This window comes from Hemicordylus capensis, chromosome 3 (genome assembly GCF_027244095.1).
Source record: "Hemicordylus capensis ecotype Gifberg chromosome 3, rHemCap1.1.pri, whole genome shotgun sequence".
Classification (NCBI taxonomy): Eukaryota; Metazoa; Chordata; class Lepidosauria; order Squamata; family Cordylidae; genus Hemicordylus; species Hemicordylus capensis.
The window spans coordinates 213,872,289-213,894,093 of record NC_069659.1 but is presented as its reverse complement, the minus strand read 5'-3'; the positions used below and the strand labels follow the sequence as shown (position 1 = coordinate 213,894,093).

General features: G+C 44.3%; 2 protein-coding genes across 5 annotated transcripts in view; one reads left to right on the top strand and one right to left on the bottom strand.

The window, feature by feature from the left end:
* LOC128348917 (uncharacterized) overlaps positions 1 to 9,841 on the bottom strand; it is a 90,286-nt gene extending 80,445 nt beyond the window's left edge. The window contains exon 1 of one of the 3 annotated variants that reach the window (XM_053304666.1): positions 9,653 to 9,841. The gene's annotated coding sequence lies outside the window, so the exon portion shown is untranslated. Of the gene's footprint in view, positions 1 to 804; positions 966 to 7,587; positions 7,670 to 9,652 lie in introns of those variants that run through there. The other 2 variants (XM_053304670.1, XM_053304667.1) reach the window with 2 other exon arrangements.
* The window catches only part of RASGEF1A (RasGEF domain family member 1A), a 349,237-nt gene that overhangs the window by 198,426 nt on the left and 129,006 nt on the right, over positions 1 to 21,805 (top strand). The gene's annotated exons all lie outside the window — the stretch shown is intronic.

Sequence of the window (21,805 nt, the reverse complement as noted above, 5' to 3'; positions counted from 1 at the left end):
CTCTCTGCTCAGTTGTCCAGTTTTAAGTGTGTTCTTAAAACATCACTGCTGGATTAATCAATATCAAATCAGCAAACCGTTTTTCCTCAAGTAGACATTATTGTAGCAATTTTGTTTTGCTTCAGATTTCTTGCTTATCACACCAAGTTATTGTCACCATAAAAGCAACAACATTTACTCTGTATTATTGAGAATGGCTATTCAAACACGACAGAACTAGCATGTTCATGATGAGCTAAATAAAAGAATATAAAGCTAATCAAAAGAAGCATTAAAATTCATGTATGTGGTAATCACTTTTACCTTCAGAGAGAAATGTTACTACTCTACACAGACATTTTGATTTACATTTGATTTAGCAAAAACAAAATATAAATCCATAATCAGCAGGCAAAGGTAGGCAGACTAAATGTTACCTTTCTTTATTGGATCTTTCCCATGTAACAATCAAACACAAATCAAAGCAATCAACATTGCTGTTGTATTTGTTGCTCCAGATTTTATTTTTAATGGGCTACTCAATCTGTTGTCTTCCTTCATACATCCAATTTATTAATGTAATAATTGATGTGATGTTCCAAATCAGTGATTCTCAAACTTGGGTCCTCAGGTGTTAATGGACTTCAACTCCCATAATCCCCAACCAAAGGCCACTGAGGCTGGGGATTATGGGAGTTGAAGTCCAATAACACCTGAGGACCCAAGTTTGAGAATCCCTGTTCTAAATAAATAAATAAATAAATAAAATTCTCTTTTTATCATTTGACTAAAATTGAAATAATACTGGTATGGTTTACTACTAACCAGAACTATGCCTTTTTCTTATGGTCAGGCTTGAAGTCATCCTGGAAACAAATGGAAGTACCAGTTATCATAAGAACATAAGAAAAGCCCTGCTGGATCAGGCCCAAGGCCTATCTAGTCCAGCATCCTGTTTCATATAGTGGCCCACCAGATGCCTCTGGAAAGCCCACAGGTAAGAGCTGAGGGCATGCCCTCTCTCCTACTGTTACTCCCCTGCAACTGGTATTTATAGGCATCCTGCCTCTGAGGCTGGAGGTGGCCTATAGCCCTCAGACTAGTAGCCATTGATAGACCTGTCCTCCATGAATTTATCTAAACCCCTCTTAAATCATGGTTCCTGAGTTCCCAATATGAGGTGTGCTGTGGTGGAATGCTGAAAACCTGGTAGGCTTGTGCATTTCAATTTGGGTACAAAATGTTTTGTGCCCGAAAATGGCAATTTCGGAGGTTTTGTAAGCAAAACAAAATCAAGAATTAAAAAACAGATTTTTGTTTCCAAATCAAAATGACTGTATTTAGGACAGAATGCTTTGTTCTTCGGAAAAGCATTGCAATTCAAATTGACTTCTCTGACTCTTTCCACTCCAGCTGAGGCACTGAGTGATTAGCCTAAGATAAGATATGCAAAAACTGTTGAGAATGAATAGTTCAGTTAAGTGTTGTATTCAGTGTGATTGAAATGCAAACTGACCTTGCAAAGGGATTTGGAAGACAGCATTTTGAGACAGAAATACCCAAATATCTTTGGGAGCTAAATGCAATTCCAAAGCTCTTGCTAAAAGCCATGGTATAAATTGTGTGGAGAAGCTTTTCGAGAAGCTGGTTAAGAAAGTTCTGAAATTACACAGGTTTTTCTTTCCAAGGGTTTAGAAAGAATCTCTTGACTTGTTCAGGGGTCTTTTGAAGAGCTATTTTGTTTTTCTTCTGATTTTTATGAGTTATAGTGGTATCTAAGTTTTGATGCCCAAGTTGAGCAGTCTAATGTAATTTGGTGGGACATGATGTCTAAGCCAGGGGTTCACAACTTTTGCCATTGCAGGGACAGGTCATCCACATGGGACTACAGGAGACAAAAGGAGGGGGGTGGGGAACACACCTGTCAATCTAATGACATCCCCAGGAATCTTAGTTGCTTCTCTCTTTCTTGTAACCATGATCCATGGTTTTGCTATTTCTTAAAGGCAATGATGATAAATCTCAACAATTCTGAACAGTAGGCTGATTTGTTTGGGCTACGGCTCACTCCAGTTCAGTTAAATGAACATTTGAAGCTGTTCCATAGTACCAAGGCAATTTTATTTTATTTATTTTTACATTTTATATACCGCTCTTCCTCCAAGGAGCCCAGAGCAGTGTACTACATACTTAGGTTTCTCCTCACAACAACCCTGTGAAGTAGGTTAGGCTGAGAGAAGTGAATGGCCCAGAGTCACCCAGCTAGTATCATGGCTGAATGGGGATTTGAACTTGGGTCTCCCCGGTCCTAGTCCAGCACTCTAACCACTACACCACGCTGGCTCATTGGTCATTCTCTTCACTCTTTCAACTTGTTTATGTGAGGCTTCAGGGGCAAAACAGTGGGATACTGAGCATATACCTGTTCCTGAACCAGGCTTTTTAGGGATGGAGGCTAGAGAGCTGAGTCAGATAGAAGTGACAAGGGATGATGTTCTAAACTGTCTGGAAAAACTGAAAGCTAACAAATCACCAGGGCCAGATGGCATCCATCCAAGAGTCCTCAAAGAACTCAAATGTGAAATTGCCGACCTGCTTGCTAAAATATTTATCTTATCCCTGAAATTGGGCTCTGTACCAGAGGACTGGAGAGTAGCAAATGTAACACCGATTTTCAAGAAGGGATCCAGGGGCAATCCGGGAAATTACAGGCTGGATAGCCTAACGTCCGTTCAAGGCAAATTGATGGAAAGCATCCTCAAGGATAAAATTGTAAAGCACCTAGAAGAACAGGCCCTGCTGGGAGTGAGCAAGCATGGCTTCTGCAAAGGTAAATCTTGCCTCACCAACCTTTTGGACTTCTTTGAGAGTGTCAACGAGTGTGTGGATCAAGGTGATCCAGTTGACATAGTCTACCTGGACTTTTGACAAAGTTCCTCATCAAAGACTCCTGAGGAAACTTAGCGGTCATGGGATAAGGGGACAAGTACATGTGTGGATTGCTAACTGGTTGAAAGACAGGAAACAGAGGGTAGGTATAAATGGAGAGTTTTCACAATGGAGGGAAGTAAGAAGTGGGGTCCCCCAGGGATCTGTACTGGGACCGGTGCTTTTTAATTTATTCATAAATGATCTAGAAGCAGGGGTAAGCAGCGATGTGGCCAGATTTGCAGATGATACCAAACTCTTCTGGGTAGTGAAATCCAAAACGGATTGTGAGCAGCTCCAAAAGGATCTCTCCAAACTGTGGGAGTGGGCGACAAAATGGCAAATGCGGTTCAATGTTAGCAAGTGTAAAGTGATGCACATTGGCACGAAAAACCCCAACTTCAAGTATATGCTAATGGGATCCGAGCTGTTGGTGACAGACCTGGAGAGGGATGTTGGGGTTGTGGTGGATAGCTTGTTGAAAGTGTCGACTCAATGTGCGGCAGCTGTGAAAAAGACAAATTCCATGCTAGGGATCATTAGAAAGGGGATTGAAAATAAATGGCTAACATTATAATGCCCTTATACAAAACTATGGTGCGACCACACTTGGAATACTGCGTACAATTCTGGTCACCACATCTTTAAAAGGACATTGTTGAACTGGAGAAGGAACAGAAGAGGGCAACCAAGATGATCAGGGGCCTAGAGCACCTTTCTTATGAGGCAAGACTACAACACCTGGGGCTTTTTAGTTTAGAAAAAAGACGACTGCGGGGAGACATGATAGAGGTCTATAAAATCATGCATGGTGTGGAGAAAGTGGAGAGAGAGAGATTCTGTTCCCTCTCACACAACACTAGAACCAGGAGTCACTCCATGAAATTGATTGCCAGGAGGTCTAGGGCCAACAAACGGAAGTACTTTTTCACACAACGCGTGATCCACTTTTGGAACTCTCTGCCACAGGATGTGGTGACAGCCAACAACCTGGATGGCTTTAAGAGGGGTTTGGATGACTTCATGGAGGAGAGGTCTATCAATGGCTACTAGTCGGAGGGCTGTGAGCCACCTCCAGCCTCAAAGGCAGGATGCCTCTGAGTACCAGTTGCAGGGGAGTAATGGCAGGTGAGAGGGCACGCCCTCAACTCCTGTCTGTGGCTTCCAGCGGCATCTGGTGGGCCACTGTGTCAAACAGGATGCTGGACTAGATGGGCCTTGGGCCTTGTTCTTATGTTCTTATGGGTGGCAGTGCCCCAAGGGTGGTGCACCCAGATTACAAATAGGGCAAAGGGCTGATTTCTTAGAAATTTTTGAGGTTTATGCATCTTTAAGATTTTTCCCTATAGGGAATAATGGAGGTTTCAGCAGCCCCATAACTCCACCTGGGGGGCACTGGGATGGCCCGAAGCGAGTGGTGGTGTAGTGCACAGAGGGTACCAACCAACCCCCTGGATTGCTAACCCATTGGGGTACTGGGCTTTGTTGTTTCTGAGGTGTTGAGTTTAGATTCTCTGGTAGCAAATGAGATTTTTAATGAAAACCATGAATCCACTCTCATATGCTACTAGAGAATCTACTCTCAGAACACCTCTAGTACAAAACCCTGTACTTCATGGGTTGGCAACTCATGTGGGTGGTTGGTACCCTATGTGCACTACACCACCACTTGCTCTGGGCCACCCCATTGCCCCTCAAGTGGAGTTATGGGACTGCAGAAACCTCCAATATACCCTACAAGGAAAATCTGAAAGACACGTAACTTCATTAATTCTTTAAAAATCAGCCCTTTGCCAAATTCCTTTGAAAAAATTGTGGTAGCTTCCTTGCACCAACTGGGCACTACCACCAACCACACTCCACTCTGGGCCACCCTTTTCCCCCACCTTGAGTGAAGCTATACTTTTCCTGAAACCAACATCATACCCTATGGAGAAAATCTGAAAGACGCGCAAACTTCAAAAATTCACCAAAAATCAGCAGTTTGCCCAATTCCTTTGAAATGTTTGTGGCAGCTTCCACTCATTGGGCACTATAACCCCCACCCACTCTTTTGACCACATGATCCATTTTTTAATCTGAATTAATTCAGATTAATTCAGATACAAAACTGTGGTGATTCAGAAGGCTTAATTTCGGACAAAATACAAAATGGGGTTGATTCAGATTTGGTACAAATCAAAACAGAAAAAAATAGAAAACACACAACCCTAAAACCTGGTCACTTCCCGTGATGGTGCCATTTTGTTGCAAACATTGGCATTGCAAGAAATCACTTTATTGAGGCAACACACATGATATGAGCTTCCACTGTTTCAAAACAGTGTTAAGTATGGCTAGGGCAAAGTGATTTTTCAGTAACCACCACAGCAATGTATAAATTGGATCCAAGTCTAAAGTCTAGAGCTCCAGAGAAGTGCAATGACTATTTTGACAGCAAATAGTTAAAGCAGAAGGAATTCTACATTGTATTTGTCCACTACTCCCATTCTAGACTGACCAGCAATACTATTACAGCAGCATGTGTTTCATATTTAGAGGTAGTGTGTCTCTGGAGTACCAGGTGCTGGTGACAAACCACACGAGTAAGGCCATAATCTTCATTTATGATTTATTTATTTATTTTTACATTTATATCCCGCTCTTCCTCCAAGAAGCCCAGAGCGGTGTACTACATACTCGAGTTTCTCCTCACAACAACCCTGTGAAGTAGGTTAGGCTGAGAGAGAAGTGACTGGTCCAAAGTCACCCAGCAAGTATTAAGGCTGAATGGGGATTTGAACTCGGGTCTCCCTGGTCCTAGTCCAGCACTCCAACCACAACACCACGCTGGCTCTAATTCAGGCATTACTTGTGAGCCTCCATTACTTTCTGACTGGCCCCTTCTGGAATCAGAATACTGGGACATGGTCTGATACAATATAGGAATGTTTATATTATCAGACCTTTTCCTTTACATTTTTTCCTAATACCAAGGTTTAATATCTTTGCAAAATAGAGACTGGCCACCGTATGTGTTAAATAAAATCTTTTAAGTGAATTGTTACATCAGCATTGCCCTTAACTCTTTGTAATTTATATACCAAATACCATTGGTACATTAAAAATATATATATTGTTACCTTTTGAATCAATTAATCAATAAGCTTCAGGATAGTGGCCGACATCCACTAAATTACTCCTGAGTAGTCCTAACTGAATTTAAAATAACTCCTAAATAGTATAATGGAGTAAATTAATCTGGATTTCATCCATTACTCCTGATGTTCATTAATGATTGCACCAATATCTCATGCTGTAAATCTGTGTTCCATTTCTTCCTAAAATCATTAACCTGTTCTGATAATGAAAAGGCTTATTTAAAAAAAAATTCCTACAGTTTTGTAGAGAAATTCCAAAAGATTCTAAATCCGCATTACATTTATTGCTGGAATTAAAGTATTTTGGAAGCTACTTCTCATGTATGATTGAATGAAAATTACATACTATGAAAAGCTTAGAAATGGCTCATTGCTGATTAGCAGGCCCCAGAGAGCTACAGAAGCACAGACCACAACATCCAGGTATCAGCCTTTTTACTGTTATCAAAGACTCTACTATTAAATCAACGCTTTTCTAAATAATGAGGCAATTCTCATGGCCAGCCAAAACTGGGCTAAGGGAGCCCAGCTCGGTTTTGGCTGGTCATGTGCTGCATGGGAGCTGTGCAGCTCCTGGTGGCAAGCCACTTAAATGCCCCCCAAAAAACAAAGTTAGCGGAGCGCACGTTCTGCTAACCCCAGTTTTCTGATCATGTGTCTGCCGTGGCTGTTTGCAGTCATGGCAGACACACTTGGGGAGGGGGAGGGAGTACTCCAGGAATGTACCGCACACTCCCGTGGTGCTTCCCTTCAACTGACCCACAGAGCTGCCGGGCGAGGCGCAGGTGGATGACAGGAGAGCTGCCACTTGTCTGTGCCACCGTTCTGCCAGTGCAGGGAACCCCCTTGGAACCCCCTTGGTAAACCCTCCTTCCCCGCAGTTAACCCTTCCAGCTCTCCTCACTGATCGTGAGGAGAGCTTCAACATCTGTTTGTGTCTTAGAACTAAATTACGTGATCAGCAAAAGGGAAGTAGAGAAACCATCTGAAAAATTATCCAAAATTCATCCTTATGATGAATACCTGAAATTCAGTGAGAATTTGAATTTCTCCTTGAGGGAACCCTGAAAACCCTGATATTCAGAGATAATTCACAATTTGGAGAAATTTCTCCACAGAGAATCACATTTCTAAATGCTGCTCATATAAGTGCTGAACACAGAAAACAAGTCAAGAAAAATTATTATATGCCATATCTGGTTGCTGAAACAGAGTGCAAATATCAAGAGGAAAATCACTTGGACAATGGCCCGTACTGCTTCTTGCTCTATTTCCAGTGCACTAATGTGAATTATTAACAATTTGTTGGCCTTTCACCTGTCTCCATCAAATAAATGTCCATTACATGGATGCTCTCCTTCAACAATAGCTCTCTGCTTCCTCAAAAATGAAATTTTTGTGCCTACAGTATTGATAAATAATACACAGCCCTAGAGATAGAGCCCTAGTGAATATGACCCGGCAATTCTCTGAAGCTCTTACCATGATCAAGTGAGAAGAGGTGCCCTTTTTTGTGGGGCGGAAGTCTGAAAGCACTTACCTGCCCACAGATTATCCTCCCTTGGTCCCTGGGCAGGCGGATTGCCTCCCAGATGAGCGGTGGCTCTCCTGCTGTCCACCCATGCCCAGCAACTCGGGGGGCCAGGTGAAAGGAAGTGCCGCCGTGCAGTGCCCCACCCCTGGAGGGATTCCCCCTCCTGAGTGTGTCTGCCACAGCTGCAAGCAGCCGTGGCAGACACACGATCTAAAAAAATGAGGTTAACAGAGCACTCACTCCATTAAACCTCATTTAGAGGGTGGATATTTAGGTGAGCTTGCCCTCGAGCCCAGTAGTTCTCACGAGTGAGCAAAACCGGGCTGGGCTCCCTTGTTCCGCTTTTGCTCGCTCATGGGAATAGCCTCTCTGTCAACTATGGGACCAAAGCTCAGATAACAAATGGGTTAGAATTTGAGGGTTGAAGCTAGAAAAATTATTTTTATATGGATGTCAGTCCTGGTGTAGGAAAAGGACATATTTATAATTTTTGTATTTAAAGTATGGCTTTAAAAAAAAACAACCCTCAGAAGGTGGCTTCTGTCAATCAGACCAACTCAATCATTATACAAAAAATACATAGAAACTCCAGAATATTGTCAGTAGATCAGTATATAGCCTCTTTCTGTCACATTAGCACACCTGCATTGCCAGCAGTTGGTTGAGAGGGCTTTCCAGTTCCAGCATCTATCAGCTCGTCTCTCAGCAGCTTAAATCAGGCATATTTATGGCCAGCAATGTAGAATTGACAGCAAGGCCCTGCAGCCAACAGATGGCCCACTGAGATGGGCTGAGGAAGTTGGATGAAACCATCAAACACAAACAACACATAGAGCACTTTCTCACAATCAGTGAGAAAGGGCTTGGGACACATGGGAAGGAAGGCTGTAAACACTTACCTCCCCCGCAGATTATTGCCCCATCTGTGCTGGGCATGTGGATTCTGCGTCACACGGCATGGCGGCCTCCAAAATGGCCAACGTTCTGGGGGGGGAAGGCCCGAATGGGCTGGTTTTGGAAGGAAAAGAGGCTGGTGGGGGAGAGGGAACCTCTGTGGGCACACAACCCACCTCGGAAAAATTATTTTTAAAAACAATTTTATTTTATTTTTTTAAAAAGTTTGCCAGCCCCACTCCCTAGATCGAACTGAACCGGGGGGGGTACAAGGGGGTGCCAGACCAAACAAGCCTGGTCTGGTCCAGGTCTGGTTCGGACTCGGACCAGCCCATTCCGTACACACCCCTATTAACTGATGATAACTTAACGATGCTTTGCGTAACTACAGCCCTAACCAACACGCAATAAATCAGCCAGAAATTGAAAGTCTGTTTAGAAAGAAATCTGTGGCCACTGTGAAGGCTACATTTACACCAACACCTTATTATGAACATAAGACTCAGAACTTGGTTCCCTTTAACTGCTTCAGTTCACAATTAGTGGAGAGGTAAAACTGGATTCAGGAATCCATAAATAGGGTAAAGGGTCTCTTCCACTTTAAAGAGCAGCATGTATTCCTACTCCTCTTTGGTCACCCAGGTGCTTCTGAAAGTGTCAAAGGAGATAATGCTTCCCAGTTAATGCCTCCCAGGACTTCTTGGTGAAGTTTGCCTTTGTTTACGTGTTAATGCTACATGCTGCATAAGAGGGAGTGCTAACATGGGGTTCACACTGTTGCTGGACTGTTTGTTTACACATGAGTGGCTGGATTTTCTAGTTAAAGACGTGAGAGTTGCTAATAGCCAGGGAACGAAACCTTGCAAAGCACTCTTCAAATTAAGCAAGATCCCTAATTGCAGGTATGATGATCCCTCCTGAAGCAGCAGCAGCAGCTGAATATGTTCTTCCTAGACACAGGGGACAGGAGCATGTGACAAGAGCAGGACCAGAAGGTGGGAGGAGGGAGGGAAGGAGAGAGAGAGAGAGATGGGGAAGTTTTGGAGAAGGTGAAGAAGAGCAAGGCTGGAGCGGAGAAGGCATTCTCCGCAAAACACAGCGTGGGGGAAATAGTAGGAGTTCCTGCCAGGGCCAGGCTCAAAGAGCAAAAAGGAGCAGCCCAAGTTCCAGTTCTTACCCTTGGTCCACTCCACTACTTGCTTACGGCTCCACTTGTTAACAGGCTCCATATACTCCTCCTCAGTCCTCGTCTTTGGTCCCCTGGAAGAAGAATCCTGCCTCCACACCCACCCCGCCACCTGAGATCCCAAATCCAGATGGGGAAACAGCACCACTCCCGCCTGCTCTTCCCTCTCTGCCCGAGCACAGATTCCCCCCCACTCAACCTCCCATCGGAGCAGACAGCCACTCAGGCGCCCACCCTCCCAGGCAAACCTGCTGTGCCTCTTTGGCCTAGAGCAGCCTCTCCTGCTTGCTCTCACAATGGCTCCGCCTCCACGTGCTTGGAGCTCCTGCTGGGAAATCTGCCCAGGCAGAGCTTGGATTTCTCTTTGCAAGCCTGCCTCCCATCTTTCCATTGCATGGGGTTTTGCAGCCGCTGTGCCCCCTACACACATGACAGCCGAGGCCGAACGAGCAGTGTGCCACATGCAGCGTTTCTCCTTCTGTGTGCTGGGCACTGTGGCGCTGCACAGCACGGCCCACACAGACAGCAGAGTTGGCACTTAGAGAAGCACGGTGCATGGGTGTTTTTGGAGCCTCTCTCCTCCCCCCGCCCGGGCAGGCCAGGCCAGGCCGAGACAAATGGTGGGCGGCCCACCACCATTTCAGGTGCAAGACTAGGGCAGGCGGGTGGAAGAGCCAGCGGAGGCCCCTGGGGGAATGCTTGGAGGCCACACACCCACCCACAGCAGAGGATAGGACCTGGGCCCTGAGGTCCGGTCCTAAGTGCATGCCTGTTTGAATACATATGTGAGCTCAGCAATCCAACATTGATTAAGGGTAGGCTGCTACTTAAATATATTGGAATCTCCACTGCATATAAATCAGTATATCATTACTGAAGATCACCTCAAATTAAGGACCTCAGAAGCAACCTAGATATACTGGATTCCATAAACAATGCTCTCACAGAGATCAAGCCTCATACACAAAAACCCTAGGCCATGAAAAATCAAATGTGCTCCAAAGTATAAACTAGGTCCTTTTGAACACACATATGAATTACAACCAGTCAATTTGTTGGGTGGGGTAATTGTATGTCAAACAATTGTCATACCAAGTTCATTCATACCTTATTGGGGCAAATCAACATTTCCCCCCCATTTCTTTCTTTTTAATTTTTTTAAATTGTTTTAGCAGAAGTACAAACAAAAAGACATAAGAAGGAGGGGGGGGGGGGAGAAAAGTAAAAAATAGTCAAACAAAGCAATTACAGTGATTCTCATTACTGTCTATATACATCCACCTGAATTCTTTCCACCAACTGCTATCCTCCCTCCTTCTCCCACACTAAAAGATAAATGGTGCAGAACTAAAAAAATAAATAAATCCCCATTTCTATTCTTTGCCTTTCTACTATCATGTTTACAAAGTGACTAACAGTAAAACAATAATTAAAACCTAAAACATTTTAGTCAAGAAAAAAAAATCAGAATATAAAAAAACCCAGTTCCATTAACTGTAGACATCACAAAGGGCAATGCGAAAAAGATCTGGCACTACCCCACAAATCTGGCACTACCCCCTGATGTAATAAACAAAGCTTGGCTTATTTATTTAAAGCCAACAAGGAACTGAGCCAGTTCTAACTTGGTGCTGAGGTTCTGGTCAGTTACCATATATCTTATTCATTCATTCATTCATTCATTCATTCAGTTTATATACCCCCTTCCTGAAGTGGCTCAGAGTGGTTTACATGAAAATAAAAAACAAAGAACAATTAAAACCAAATAACATTTAGACCAGATGAAATCTCATTAAAATTACGGTTAAAACTAGATGATATTAAAAGCCAAAATGAAGAGATAGCTCCTTTAAGGCTCTTGTAACAGTCTTTTAAGGTGCTTTCTCCTGAACATCCAATTACTGCCAGCTTACCACAAGCCTAGCAAAATAGCTGTCATTTTGGAAGGAGAGAGTCCAACAGTGATAATAAACTGCAGAAGGTGTTTGTGAGATGCACTGGGATTCCCCTTGGGGTTCGCTTTTGTGGAGGCTGGGCCACTTTGTCAGGCACAAGAGGCAGGTTTTTCCCCTCACTGCAGTTTCTTTCCACTTTTTGGAGCGACCTAAAAACAGTGGTATTGCTGGTAAACTCCAGACTCGACTCCTGCAATGCACTCTATCTAGGTCTAGGGGTGTGCACAAAACCAGTGTGCCCAGTTCAGTTCAAGTGCCGACCTGGACACACAAGTAGCCCACATACATGTGTAGTGGCTTTCAAAATGGCCACCGTGAGCCAGAAGAGGGCCAGAAAGCCTCCAAAATGAGCTGAAACGGCCCAGAAAAGACCAGGGGGGCATGGGGGGGGGAGGGGAAGGCTTCTGACACCCCTCCTCTGTGGCCACGGCAGCACCCCCATGGCAAAATTACCCCAGGCTCTGCGTTTTAAAAAAACCCTCAGAAACTTTTTGAACACTGAACCAGCTCCCAGCTGGCCTGGGGGGTTCAGCTTGAGGTCACTTGCCTATGTGGGGCTGCCTTTGTACATAGTTCAGAAACTGCAATTGGTACAAAATGCAGCAGTCAGGTTGGTCTCTAAGGCAACCTGAAGAGACCATATTTCTCCTATTTTAAAAGCATTACACTGGCTGCCCATATGTTTCCAGGCAAAATATAAAGTGCTGGTGATTGCCTGTAAAGTCCTAAACAGCTTGGGCCCAGGGTATTTAAGAGAGTGCCTTCTACTTCAGGACACCCACTGATATTTAAGATATTTGGGAGAGGTCTGCCTGCGGCTGCCCCCAGCTCATCTGGAGATGACTCAGGGCCGGGCCTCTTCTATAGTTGCCCCAAGGCTCTGGAACGAACTCCCTGTTGTTATAAGAGCTTTCCCATCACTAGCAGTTTTTAAAAGAGCACTCAGGATGCATTTATTTAATCAAGCCTTCGATAACTGTGATTTGGCTTTTATGGTGGTTATTTTTGATTGATTGATTGCGTGAGTGCCATCATGTCAGTGTTAGCTCTTAGCGACCACATAGATAGATTCTCTCCAGAATGATCCGTCTTCAACTTGACCTTTAAGGTCTCTCAGTGGTGCATTCATTGCTGCCGTAATCGAGTCCATCCACCTTGCTGCTGGTCATCCTCTTCTTTTTCCTTCAACTTTTCCCAGTATTATGGACTTCTCAAGGGAGCTGGGTTTTCGCATAATGTGTCCAAAGTATGATAGTTTGAGCCTAGTCATATGTGCCTTGAGTGAAAATTCTGGATTGATTTGTTCTATTATTTGTTTGTTTGTTTTCCTGGCTGTCCATGGTATCCTCAAAAGTCTTCTCCAGCACCAAAGTTCAAAAGCATCAATACTTTTTCTGGCTTCTTCGAAGTCCAGCGTTCGCATCCATAGAGTGTCACAGGAAAAACCATTGTCCAAATGATTCTAATCTTTGTAGGTATAGACACGTCACAGCATCAAAATACCCTTTCCAAGGCCTTTATTGCAGCCCTACCAAGTGTTAGTCTGCAGCGTATTTCTTGACTCCTGGATCCTTTACTGTTGATGGTTGATCCTAAAAGGTAGAAGCTATCCACCACTTCAGTGTCTTCATTATCTATTCTGAGACTGGTTGCTGTACCTGTTGTCATTAGTTTAGTCTTCTTTACATTTAATTGTAGTCCCATGTGCTCCTTGACTTTCATTACTAGTTCTTGCAGATCATCTGCATCCTCAGATATCAGATTGGTGTCATCAGCGTAGCACAGGTTATTGATGTTTCTTCCTCCAACTTTAAAAACACACTCTTCTTCTTCCAGTCTAGTTTTTCTCAGTATATATTCAGCATATAATTGAATAAAGGAGAAAGTATACAGCCTTGTCTTACTCCTTGTCTTATGCCCATCTGGAACCAGGCTTTTTTTTACCATGTTCCATCTGGACTGCGGCTTCCTGTCCTATGTATAGGTTTCTCATGAGAATAATGAGATGTTCTGGGATGCCCATTTTCCTAAGGACATTCCACAACTTGACATGGTCGACACAATCAAAGGCTTTTCTGACATCAATAAAGCACATATTGACTTCTTTTTGGTATTCTTTGGCTTTCTCAATTATCCAGCATGCATCAGCAATGATGTCTCTTGTTCCTTGGCCTCTTCTGAAACCAGCTTGAACATTTCCCTTTCCACGTAGGTCTCTAATCCGCATTGGATGATCCTGAACATTATTTTGCTAGCATGTGAAATTAAAGATATTGTGTGATGGTTTCCACAATCTTTAAGTCTCCTTTCTTTGGTATGGGCATGTAGACTGACCTCTAATTATTGTTATTACTTACAGGTTACTAATATTACAGGTTCTTACTGTTTGATTGTTTTTAATTTGTTAACCGTTTTAAGGTTTGGTTTTAATTCTGGTTTTATCATTTATTTTGTAAACTCCCATAAGACATTTGTATGAGACGGTATATAAATGCAATAAATATTGGCATGCTTTAATGAATTTCTATCTTGGGTTTTGGAGGCTAGGGGGTGATTCTCACGACCAACAAAAATCGGGCTAGGAGAGCCTAGCCTGATTTTTGTTGGTCGTAAGAACCGCCGGGCTCGCAGCCAAGTTCTTGAGCAGGTAACCTGCTCGAGAACCCCTGCCAAAAAGCAGGTTTGTGGAGCGAGCACTCCTGCTTTGTAGGCTCGTGAGCAGCCGTGGTGCGGCTTCGCGCCACGCCTACTCATGAGTAGACCCCCCGGCCAGGAGGCAAAAAGCCACTTCCCAGCTCAGGGGTCTCCCCAGTATGCCCTGTGTGCTCATGCAGGGCATACTGGGGCTTGCGGGGGCCGTGCGGCCCCTGCTCCCCCCACCCCCGCTGGCTCTGTCACGGAGCTGGCCATCGTGTGGGTGGCCAGTCCAGCCGCCCAGGGCTCCCTGCTCATTCGTCTGCGGGGAGAGCGGACTTAGCCCACTCTCCCCGCAGTTTTCACAAAAGCGGGTCTCACGGATAGTGAGACCCGCCTCTAGGTTTAAAAAGGCCTCTTACGCATCATGTTTATGCCCATGTGGTGATGGAATGGTTGAGTCAATATCTCATGTTTTATTATATTGTAAATTTTATAAAGATTTTTGAATTTCACTTATTGCTCCACATTTATGTAACTTCCCAGGCCATTCAGATTATTTTTATAGTTGTTACTTGCTCTCAGTTACTCGTTAAGGTAATTCACACAATCAAAAACTGTCATCTACCTGGGTTTGGGAGCTATGCTCCCAGTTTTTGATTGTGTGGAAGCAAGGTAGGAGAAAAACCTGGGTGGAAGTGATTGTGTGGAAGCAAGGCAGGTGGAAAAGCTACCCTGGTTTTCCTCCTACCTTGCTTCCACCCAGTCACTTCCACCCAGGTTTTCCTCCTACTTTGTTTCCACACAATCAAAAACTGGGAACACACAGAGCTCCCAAACCCGGGTAGAATAGTTTTTGATTGTGGGAATTACCTCATTGTAATTCTGTGGCAAAGTTCTGTATAGAATTAGAATTAGAAAGAGGATCTGTAGTTAAGACATAAGGTTTCCTTTCAGTTCTGGGGAGCCTACCGACATGATCCTTTAACCCGGTTTTTGGGTGCTCTCATGCCCGAAACCCAGGTTAAGCAGTGGGCTCCATAAGCAGGCTTGCCGCCGAGCTGCTACCGGGAGCCACACAGCTCCCGTTGCTTCCCACAGCCTTCCCTAGCCAAATTTTTGTCAATCATGGGAATAGCTTCATTGTCTCTTCCAGAAACAGTCTTGCCGTAGCTGCAGTCCCTTTATTTTATGCAACACAGAGAACAAGGCGAGTCTCACAATCAGGGAGACTCGCCAGAAGGGGGTTCGCAGCTTAGCCTGCTCTCCCCACAGATGATCGGAAAGCAGCTCTGGGCTGCTGGATCGGCAGCCCACACGACTGCTGGCTCCGTCATGGAGCCGGCGTGGGCTGTGGGAATCGGGGGCTGTGTGGCCCCCAGAAGTTCCAGGATGCCCTGCATCCTGGAGAGACCCCCAAGCCCGGGAGGCTGCTTCCAGCCTTCCAGTCAGTGGTCTACTCCTGTGTCACCATGCACCGTGGCAACACACAAGCAAAAAGACGTGATTAATGGAGTGCTCGCTCTGTTAACTTTAGGGGAGGGGTAGTTTTGAGGGCTAGCTGCTGGGAGCCGCATGGCTCCCGTTGCAGCACACAACCACCCAAAAGCAGGCTAGGCTCCCTTAGCCCACTTATGGGTGATCACAAGAATTGCTTCAACATCTTTTTAAAATGTATGTAATTGCCTTTCTACTGATACTACCCATATCCATGCCCTGGGTTCTTGATCAAGCGAGAGCACACACTGAATTTGTGACTGTGAGGCAGAACTGGCATATATATATATATATATATATATATATATATATATATATATATATGAATGACCATTCAGATATACACCATGGGCTTTATATAATCATGGGCTTTAGATATAATCATGGGCTTTAGAAAACGCATCTACGGTAAAGCAAACTTTAGTTAAGGTAATCACTAACAGTTGTCCTGTGAAACCCATAGGTGGCACCAATCTCCATTGTAAAGAACAGCAAACAACTCAAGGAACAGATAATTTCAGGCCAACCAGTTGCCTATTTGCTTTCCCCACCGTTTTCTTTTGCATCACAGCCACAGGTCATCAGTTCAACAGTAATGTTAAACTGCATCTGCCTTGTCAAAACAGAGGATCAGCAAGGTTCCCACAATAGCTCATGTCTCTGTGTTAACTGCTGGCAAATAGGCTTCAATTCCAAACAGCTTTGATTAATTAAGAGCAGGCTCTAAAAAGACTCTTATTAGGAAGTTTCCTTTCAGTGCTGAGAAGAACTAAGAGGCACTTGAAGTAACTTGATAAACTAAACATTGAGCTCTACAGCAGAATCTGCATTACAATGAAGGCAATATTAAGTACTAACAAAGAATCGGTGAAAGGTCAGACAGAAGATGCAAAGCACAAGAGGGAAAATAACTGTTCTACAGCTCCTCATAAATTTTTCCTGGTAAATTAACTATGCATCCAAAGTTAAAGATCGAAAGCCAATTCATACATACAAACCAGCCACTAACTTTCTTCATGTGATCAGTCCAGTATGAAGAAAGATCAGTATAAGGTGGGCTGGGCAGATTTTAGCAGCTAGTCAAACCAGCTACCCTGCTAGTGGTCAGGGTAGACTCAAAAACACTCCAGAGCTGGCCACTGCAGACTATAATCCTATATAGCCCAATTCATTCAGAGTTTTTCCCATGCTATCCTTAATACACACATACAAACACAGTCCTCTCACAGAACTGAACTGGTCTCTAGACTAGATTCTTATTCCTCCCCACATGTTTTCCTAAGACTATGGCCATTTTTCCATATTACACAGCACTGTACCCTTCACTGTGATGTTCAGACATTCTGATGGAATCAAAGAGCCCAGGGATTCTCAAAGCTGGGTCCCCAGATGTTATACTACAACCCCCATCATCCTTAGCCACAACGGTCATAACCATTGATGATGATGTATGGTAATGGCTGTTGTAGTTCCCAACATTATATCGGGAGCCAAGTTTTAGAACCTCTGGAACAGCAAATGTTGTATTTATCCTGTGCAATAACTATCCAAATTCTGTAGCTAAGAAACTACAATTATGTTAAATATGATTTTAGTCCTTTATGAAATCATGGGTGCATAAATCAGTTAAACTATAGCAAGGAGGTACGCTACTGCCCTGCCAGACCATTTTAGAAAGCAGCACCGACGGGGGCAGGATATAGCAGGAGGGATAAGAGCACCATCACCCACCCTTAAAGAGATCCCCCCCCTTCGAACCAGCTGAACTGCCAGGCTTTTGGGCCATGCACATCCCTACCTCCTGCTCCATTCCCCTCTTGTCCTGGGACCTGCCTGTGCACTCTTGCCACACAGATCCTTGCTTCCTACTCATACCCCTTCCTGCCTTCCTTTCCCCTTTGGAGAAGCATGTCAGCTCCTGTTCCCTCCCAGCAGCTTCCTGAGTGGCACCCCTTACAGAAACAGCATCCAGGACAAATGCTTCATTCATCCAGTGGAAGGATGTTAAAGCCTGTTAAAGCACAGAATGTCCATCACCCACTGAGAAGCAAGTCATTTGAGGAAATTACAATTAATAAGAAATAGATGTCGAATATGGGAAGTAATGTGAAAAGAGTCTATAATTCTCACAAACAAGCTCACTGCAGCAAATGTCACATGAGACAGCCAGCATGCACACAGAAGGAAGTTCTGAGAGCACTTCACATTGTTACTGTTGCTAGGGAAACCACTCCCTTGGTATCCAAGTGTTCACTATGTCTGACTCACTTGTCTCTGAGTGCCAGTCTCAGGGGGTGGGGGTGGGGAGGACTGCTGTGAGCATACAGCAGAATTTTTTTTGCCTAATATTGTGAAGAAAATATTCCATACCTATTTGACTATCATAACAAGCAAAATATATTCTGGGCCTTCTCTTGTCAATTAGGTGTTTATAGCTCATTCAAAATGAACAAAAGGTTCTGTTTCTTGACTCCTATCATGTGTGAGGAAGCTTTGCCTTTCATCCAGAACTATATCTATTATCTATTTTGTTCATCTACACCCTACAAGTAGGAAGCCAACAAAGGTGTAACCACCGGAGGTACAATAACCAAGTAGAACATGCTGAGGCTATTCTCATGACCACAGGAAAGCAGGCTAAGGGAGGCCAGCCTGCTTTCCTGCAGTTGTGGGAACCGCCGGGAGCCGTGCAGCTCCCAGCGGTTAGCCCACTTAAGTTCACCCCCTTAAATGTGGTTAGTGGAGCGAACATTCCATGCCAAAAAGGCACCATCATGCCAGGCACTCCCCCTTTAAGATCATGACCAATGGCTGCCGCCCTGCCGATGTGCACGCAGTCTGGTGACAAGAGCTCTGTGGGGCTTGCAGGGATGCAGCCTCAGTGGACCAGGGAGAGGGAGGGGCTCCTCTGCCCTGTAACCAGAGGTTGCACGACCCAGGGTGAAAGATCATCTGCAGGACGATTCCTGGGTTCAAGAGTTAACCTCAGATTCACCAACCCATGGTTGTGCATTATGTGCAAAGGTGGCTTATGAAAGAAATATGTCTGGTGGGAGCAGCAGTGTGTGCAAGGAACATTACCATAAAACAACATTGGATATCCTACATGTGCAGGATTCTAGATCATGGATCTGGGATTGAAAACATGGGAACCATACTCCTCTAGAAGCTGAGACAGATGGTCATTAAGTAGGGCATATGTTAAAATTTACACCAATTTTGTGTCAAATTGCCTTGGCTTCCTACAAAAAATCCTGTGACCTGGAGTATAATGAGAGTGCTGCACATTCTTTGTTAGATCCTAGATACTCTTTTACAAAAATATAGTTCCCAGGATGCACTGGGGTGGGGTGGGGGAATGTCAAGCAAGATTACGTCTATAGTACACAAATTAGATCTATGTGAAGTTTTGGAGGCCTAGCCAACATCAAAGTAAATTGGCCCAATAGGGCACAAAGCAAAGCACCATCTGTTCTGCCTCCAAATAGGGCACAGTGCTATTATTAAGACAGTGAGGTCATTCATACAAACAAAAACTGTGTTATATCCAGGTATGGGAGCTGTGCGTGCTCTCAATTTTCAGTTGTGTGGAAGCAAGTTAGGAGGAAAACCTGGGGAGAAGTGATTTTGTGGAAACCAGGTAGAAGGAGAAGCAAAACATAGCTTCCAAACCTGGGTAGAACACAATTTTTGATTGTATGAATGACCTCAGTAAATACTGGTATAACAAAATTGCTCAGTTATCATTTATTTATTTTTATTCACTTAACATGTTTGTATACCACCCAAAACATAAGTACTGGGCAGTTTACAACAAAACAATAAAAACAACAAGTAAAAAGGTTAAAACAACGTTAAAACTATTAAAAATCATCAAACAGTTAAAACAGTATCTAATTAAAAGCCTAAGTGAACAAATGTGTCTTGACTGCCTTTTAAAAAGTTGTAAGATATGGGGAGGCTCTTATTTCAGCAGGGAGCGCATTCCAAAGCCTTGGGACAGCAATGGAAAAGGCCCATCCCCAAGTAGCCACCAGACGAGCTAGTGGCAACTGCAGATGAACCTCTCCTGATGATTTCAATGGGTGGTGTAGTTCATAGCAAAGAAGACCTTCTCTTAAATACCTAGGGCCCAAGCTGTTTAAGGCTTTATAGGTTATAACCAGCACCTTGTATTTTGGCCAGAAACTTATCAGCAACCAGTATAGATCTTTTGAGATAGGAGTGATATGGTCTCTCTGAGATGACCCAGAGACCAACCTTGCTGCCACATTCTGAACCAACTGCAGTTTCTGGACTATGTACAAAGGCAGCCCCACATAGAGGGCATTGCGGTAGTCAAGTCTGGAGTTGACCAGCAGATATACTTAGGGTATATCTACTTAGGGTTGTGCAGTTTGTTTGTTTTTCCTGTTTTGTTTTTGGCCCGAATCCGAAATACCCCCGTTTTGTTCTTTGTTCGAAATCAGCCAATCCGAAACACCCCAATTTTGTTCTTTGTTCAATATTTCAAAATCTGAATCTGAAATTTTTTTTTTTGATTTTAAAAAATGGCCCCAGGGAAAAACTAGTGGGTGGGGGTGGTAGTGCCCAATGGGTGGAAACTACCACCCAAATTTCAGAGGAATTGGGCAAAGGGCTGGGTTTTGGTGAATTTTTGAAGTATAGGATTTTTCACTTAGGGAAGAATTGAGGTTTTAGCAAAAGTATAGCTTCATGTTGGGGGGAAGGGGTGGCCCAGAGCAGAGTATGGTGGGTGGTAGTGCCCAGTGGGGGCAAGGAAGCTGCCAGAATTATTTCAAAGGAATTGGGCAGAAGGCTGATTTTTAAAGATATAATGGAGTTTGTGTGTCTGTAAAGTTATTCCCCATAGGGAATGATGGACCTCCATAATTCCTGCCCCATAACTGCACTTGGGGGGCACCAGGGTGGCCCAGAGCGAGTGGTGGTGTAGACCACATAGGTTGCCAACTACCCCCACGGGTTGCTAACCCATGGGGTACTGGGTTCTGTTGTTTCTGAGATGTTTTGAGTGTAGATTCAGATTCTCTGGTAGCATATGAGAGTGGATTCATGGTTTGTCATTGAAAATCTCATATGCTACCAGAGAATCTACACTCAGAACGTCTCAGAAACCAGAGCCCAGCACCTCATGGGTTAGCAACCCATGGGGGCGGTTGGCACCCTATGTGCACTACACCACCACTCACTCCCGGCCACCTCAGTACCCCCCAGGTGGAGTTATGGGTCTGCTGAAACCTCCATTATTCCCTGGAGGGGGGAACCTTAAAGAAGCGTAAACTTCCAACAATTCCTAAGATATCAGCCCTTTGCCCTATTCCTTTGGAATCTGGGTTGTGGCAGGCACCCCTTGGGGCACTGCCACCCAAACCACTGTTTTGCCCCTCAGGCCCCCTTTCTGCCCCAAATCTGCCCCAAAGACATTTGAACTTCAGAAATTCTTTAAAAACCAGCCCTTTTCCCAATTCCTTTAGAATCTGGGTGGCAGCAGGCACCCTTTGGGGTACTACCACCTGAACCACTCTTCTGCCCCTAAAGCCCCCTTTCTGCCCCCAATCCACCCCAAATAACATCAACATCACACATCAACAGCAGAGCTTTGGAAAAAATCAGGCAGATTTCCAAAGGTCATGCACATGCACATCCCCCCCACCCGAAATGCAACTGATCTACACACAACAGTGTGAAACAACAACAATGAAATGCACACTGCCCCACTGGCCAATGAGGGTAAATGCACACTGCCCCACTAGCCAATGAGGGTAAAATTTACCCTTAAATTTGCTTAAAAGGAATAAGGAGGCAATTGCAAGCAGATCAGCCCATGCTTTCGCTGGCCAATCTGCGGGCTGGAAGGCCTGGAAATTCAAACAGATGTCAAAACTAAAAACGGAGACTGAAGGACAAAGACTTTCTGTGAATGCAAAATGGAGTTCCAAAACAGCCGAAACAACAAAACATTTCTTATCTGAAACAGGGACATTTTGTTTTGGCTACAAAATTTTCTGTTTTGAGCATTGGGTGTTTTGTTTTGGCT